The sequence below is a fragment of the Gadus morhua genome, chromosome 9, assembly GCF_902167405.1.
Source record: "Gadus morhua chromosome 9, gadMor3.0, whole genome shotgun sequence".
Taxonomy (NCBI): Eukaryota; Metazoa; Chordata; class Actinopteri; order Gadiformes; family Gadidae; genus Gadus; species Gadus morhua.
This window is the reverse complement of record NC_044056.1, coordinates 15,715,134-15,721,706: the sequence shown is the minus strand read 5'-3', so window position 1 is coordinate 15,721,706 and position 6,573 is coordinate 15,715,134.

The following is a 6,573-nucleotide window of genomic DNA, read 5'->3' as shown; positions in this document are numbered from 1 at the left end:
TTATTATATTTGAGATGGCATAGCCAGCCGTTAATGAGCAAATAATAATAATAAATATAGAATTATATATTTGGTTGAATATGCCTGCCTGTGTGCTACAATTTGGATATTATATCGTCCAGGCTAATTACTGACGAATCAGGGCAACTCTTCCCTGATTGGTGCAGGGAATCAATCTGCCATCAATCTGCCTGTCAATCACAGGTGCGTGAAATCATGCAACTGTTCTGAACGGTGGGAAGAGGTAGGGAGGCAGACCCTATTTTCGTTGTTTGTGTTAAAAATCGTAGTCCCTTCCGCTCTTTTCTGCTCTTCACTTTCACTTTACTTTGCTCCTGCATCTTCCCTTCATCATCTTTGAAAGAAAAAAACAATCAGTTCATCCTCCTGAGTGTCAATCAGTCTGAATCCTCTCGCCAAAACAATCATGCAGCCACTCCCAATGTTTAGCCACAGGAACAGCCTTCATCCTTAAAATAAATAAACAAGGCCAAGGATGCATGGCTACGCATCATTGCACGCAACCCAAATCCTCTTTCATCTGTAGGCTAGAGTCCTTTCAGTCTCCCCTCATGTAACCCTTAGTTTGCTTCAGGATATGCCCGCCAACATAGCTGCCAACCAAGCGAACAATGCCCTTGCTTTAACACTTCTGTGTGTGTGTGTGTGTTTTTATGGGCACACAGGCAGTGTAGTTAGAAATAATGACTAACTGTGTCTTGGGCAGCTCGGACATTCCGTTCATTGAAGCGCCAGCAGAGAACAGAGTGGGCTCCTATGGGTCTTGTTGGCACCAGAAGACACCAGTCATGCGGACAGCCTGATGAAACCAGATGAGTTCCAACCATGTGTCCATTGCCGCATGGGGCACATTGTTTTCTATTCCTCAACTCCAAAAGAACAATAAGAAAAAAGCTAACAAAATTTGAGATGTGTGTACGCCAAGGAATGAAGTGTTAAAACAACATGCCTGAATGCTTAATTTTGCTGCATTTTGTATTTTCCTTGATGAGAGATATGCAAGGGTTAGCTCAGATGCTGGCCCACCAACAGGTTTTGGTATACATTGATACAGTTGTTTAAAAACATAACGTATGACGGAATGCCCATTCCAGCAGGGAATAGACGCACCCCTGTCACTTTTAAAGCAGTTGATGACGAAGACGTTGCACATCGAAGGTTGCAGATTGAATTGGGAGTCACAGGATAACGCTGACCTCCTCTAGCCTTTAGTTTTGCTTGGGTGTGTGTCCTGTCGACACACACACACACACGCACGCACGCACGCACGCACGCACACGCACACGCACCCACACACACACACACACACACACACACACACACACACACACACACACACACACACACACGAATGGAAGGACTATTAGTCACTATGAGAGAAAAACAACTGAGCACCATGACAGGGACAATTGTAGTTGCAGAAAATCCCATGTGTATCAATAAATTAGAATTTGAATGTGTCTCTCTCACACAAACACCTTCACTGTCACACCTTCTCAAATGATTCATTCCAGTTGCAGATATCCTATTCTACCTACATTATATATTAAGAAACTCATACACTCACATTTTTGCTTCAGTTGCTGCAGTGAATATGGTGCAAAACACGTAAAACACCAGTGACCTCTTGCGGTCCAGAGTATACGCCTGTAGAATATTTGTCACCAAAAATATAATAATTTTCAAGTCAAGAACTTCTGTAACTGCTCGAATATGCAGCTAAGAACCTCAAATGCAGTTTTCGGGCTTAATTTTTGCATCACATTTATATTACCATCATATATCTCAGTATATGATGGTATCATGTATCTAATTGAATGTGGTTTCATGTGGTTATGATGAACCTGGAAATAAATAAATAAGTTGTCAAAACCGAAAGCATTTCTCTCCGGGACTCCAGATTTACTGAATACACATGTGACGCTTTCTACAGCTACAAATTCCACTGTCACAGGTGCTGAGTTTTTTTTTTCTCCAATAATTCCTTCGTTAGGATCAGGATAAACTATCCACGAAAAATGTTTTTCACTGTGACGGTACCTACGGTCCATAAGAACTGGCTGCTGGTTCCCAGCCAAAATGTTGTAAAACTTCAACTGGTCTTCGTCATGCTGGGATAATTTGGCAGGTAAGGGGTTGGTGATCCCGGGGCAAGGAGAACACAGAGATTTTGAACAGGAGGAAACATGGAACACAACATTTATTTAGAAATACAAAATTCAATATGCTGAGAGTAGTTATCTACCACTTGGTTGGTTGAAACTACAATCTTGCAATGAGTGGGGGTGGGGAACCGGGGTTTAAGTAGGGCAGGAGGATGACCGGAGATGGATTGCAGGTTTACAGAGAAGGGTCCAGCTGCAGGCTTGGGCGTTTCCGTCATGACACAAGAACGCCCTTTAGGCGTTCCTGGTAGCGTTTCATCGACCAATCACGGGTGTTTCGAAAGGCATACTGGGTTTCGCAAGGCAGAGGCCTACTGCGAAGCACAGTCGCAAGGCATAATATGCCTTCCTCAATGGCAATTTTACCTCTCTCATTAGATTTAGCAATCATGGAGCCCCCACTTGGCTAACGTTAGTTTTATGCTACCCGTAGGCCTACTTGAAACTGCTGTTTGAGAAAATCGAACTAGCGTATGTTTCGGATGTTGACAGCCGTGCGAAGAAGAAGGGGTTCGGTGTTGACGGTGAAAGTTAGGCCGGTTTATAGCAGAGTTTCCGTTGTCGGTTAATACCGGTCAATGACCGGAAAAAAATTAGGAGGACCGACAATTCTAAATGTCCCCGGTCAGAATGACCAGTGGCGACTGGTCATTAGGGGCAAGTCGCTACTCTCACAAGAAAAAAAAAAATGAAAATGAAAAAAAAAGAAATATATAAAAAATAGAATATTTTTTTATATATATATATTTTTTTTTTTAAAAAATAATCTCCCCAGAAATACTATAAAATAATAAGTTCGGCGCTTTTATTTAACATTTAGTCGACCCTGGCTTGCTTCTTCCGGCTGAGTTCTTCTGGAGGGGCAAGAGGGGCTCTAGTCCCACCAGCCCAATGCAATGTGTATTGGACTTGAAACATTGAAATGCGCATGCTCAGAGTATTTCTCTGTTGAAGTGGACGGATATTATTTTCCTTAGTGGTGGGGCTAGCCCAATATGTCCATGGTGTGGACTTGGCGCCGTTAAATATCCCAGGATGCATTTCGCATTCCTGTTATCAGTGTGTAAGGTATAAAATAGACTATATAGGAAAGTTTTAAAAGTATAACAAAGATGGAGGCCTATTCAACATATTTGCATACTATTATTTTATTAGTGTGTGTGTGTGTGTGTGTGTGTGTGTGTGTGTGTGTGTGTGTGTGTGTGTGTGTGTGTGTGTGTGTGTGTGTGTGTGTGTGTGTGTGTGTGTGTGTGCGTGCGTGCGTGTGTGTTTCTATTCTATTCTATTCTATTCTATACAGCGTTACCCTTTAGGTTTCATTTGATAAATACGACAGTGTTACCCCTTATGTCTTTTCCCATGATGACTAATGAAAAACAACAGTGTTACCCCTTATATTTTATTTGACAAGGACACTTTTTTCTTTTTTAAATATGTTTTTTTTCATGACGACCAATAAAATAAAATAGAATGTGTGTTTCTATTCTATTCTATTCTATTCTATACAGTGTTACCCCTTATATTTTATTTGACAAAGACAACAGTGTTACCACTTATGTTTTTTTTCATGACGACCAATAAAAAACAACGGTGTTACCCCTTATGGTTTTTTTCATGACGACCAAAGAAAAACGACAGTGTCACCCCTCATATTTCATTTGGTAAAAACGACAGTGTTACCCCCTATGTTTTATTCGATACATTTCAACAGTGTTACCCCTTATGGGTTTTTCATGAAGACGGATAAAAAACGACAGTGTTACCCTTATGTTTCATTTGATAAAAACGACAGTGTTACCCCTTATGTTTTTTTCCCATGATGACTGATGAAAAGCAACAGTGTAACCCCTTATATTTTATTTGACAAGGGCAATTTTTTTTTTTTTTTTCAAATATGTTATTTTTTCATGACGACCAATAAAAAACAACAGTGATACCCCTGTCGACGTTTTTGCGGGGATCCGAACCTGAGCTGTTAAGAGTGTTAACCTCCGAACTTATCAATGCACCATCAAGACACCGAATAAAGGCATCACAATGGTTATACTTGACTTTATAATTCGCATGAAATACAAATAAGAGTCTTCCCACAGAGAACATCAACCGGACATGAACCCCGGTCTCCAGCTCACAGCTCTCTCCACTACCCACTGAGATTTGTAATTTAATTATGTCTGAGGTTATCTATAAGACATGATATTATTACGTTTAAAATTAAAGATTTTGTGTTTTCCACAAAAATTGCGCCGCGGTCTCTAGTGGGTTAGGCAGAGTGCACACCACTGCACCACTGAGGCGATGACAATACACAATAATCAATCATCAATAAAGAGGATATACATGACATTAAAATGTATGCGTGTATTTCTATTATTTCCCTTTTGTTTTTTTTCATGACGACCAATAAAAAAACAACAGTGTTGCCCTTTATGTTTTTTTTCATGACGACCAATAAAAAACAACAGTGTTACCCCTTATGGTTTTTTTCATGACGACCAAAGAAAAACGACAGTGTCACCCCTCATGTTTCATTTGATAAAAACGACAGTGTTACCCCCTATGTTTTAATTGATAAATATCAACAGTGTTACCCCTTATGTTTTTTTCATGAAGACCAATAAAAAATGACAGTGTTACCCCTTATGTTCTTTTTCATGACGACCAATAAAAAACAACAGTGTTACCCCTTATGTTTTTTTTCATGACGACCAATAAAAAACAACAGTGTTACCCCTTATGTTTTAATTGATAAATATCAACAGTGTTACCCCTTATGTTTTTTTCATGAAGACCAATAAAAAATGACAGTGTTACCCCTTAGGTTTTTTTCATGACGACCAAAGAAAAACGACAGTGTCTCCCCTCATGTTTCATTTGATAAAAACGACAGTGTTACCCCCTAGGTTTTAATGGATAAATATCGACAGTGTTACCCCTTATGTTTTTTTCATGACAACCGATAAAAAAGGACAGTGTTACCCCTTATGTTTCATTTGATAAAAACGACAGTGTTACTCCTCATGTTTCATTTGATAAAAACGACAGTGTTGCCCCTTGTGTTTTTTTTCATGACGACCAAAGAAAAACAACAGTGTTACCCCCTATGTTTTATTTGATAAATATCGACAGTGTTACCCCTTATGTTTATTTCATGACGGCCGATAAAAAACGACAGAGTTACCCCTCATGTTTTTTCCCTGTTGACCAATAAAAAACGACAGTGTTACCCCTGTCGACGTCTTTGCGGGGATCCGAACCTGAGCTGTTTAGAGTGTTAACCTCCGAACTTATCAATGCACCATCAAGACACAACATATAGTCATCACAATGGTTATAGTTGACTTTATAAATCGCATGAACTAGAAATAAGAGTCTTCCACCAGATGACATCAACCGGACTTGAACACCGGTCTCCAGGGGGTTAGCTCACAGCTCTCTCCACTTCCCACTGAGATTTATTATTTAAGTACGTCTGAGGTTATACATGACAGTGCAAGAGACATGATAGCATTACGTTTAAAATGAAAGATATCGTGTTTTCCACAGAAATTGAGCCACGGCCTCCAGTGGGTTAGGCAGAGTGCACTCCACTGCACCACTGTGGCGATGACAATACACAATAATCAATCATCAATAAAGAGTGACACATGACATTAAAATGTATGTGTGTATTTCTATCATTTCCCTCATGTCTTCTTTCATGACGACCAATAAAATACGACAGTGTTACCCCCTATGTCTTTTTTCATGACGACCAATTAAAAACAACAGTGTTACCCCTTATGTTTCATTTGATAAAAACAACAGTGTTACCCCCTAGGTTTTAATGGATAAATATCTACAGTGTTTCCCCTTATGTTTTTTTCATGACGACCGATAAAAAAGGACAGTGTTACCACTTATGTTTCATTTGATAAAAACGACAATGTTGCCCCTTGTGTTTTTTTTCATGACGACCAAAGAAAAACAACAGTGTCACCTCCTATGTTTTATTTGATAAATATCGACAGTGTTACCCCTTATGTTTATTTCATGACGGCCGATAAAAAACGACAGAGTTACCCCCCATGTTTTTTCCATGTTGACCAATAAAAAACAACAGTGGTACCCCTGTCTAGTTTTTGCTTTTTTTTCATGACGACCAATAAAAAACGACAGTGTTACCCCTTATGTTTTTTTTCATGACGACTGATAAAAAACGACAGTGTCACCCCTTATATTTTATTTGACAAAGACAACAGTGTTACCCCTTATGTTTTTCTTCATGACCACCGATAAAAAACGACAGTGTAATGCCCTGTTTACACCTACCCGATAGTGGGCCCCGATGGTGCCCGATGGCTAAATCAGCAGCTATCATTATAACATCGGCAAATAGCGTGGTTGC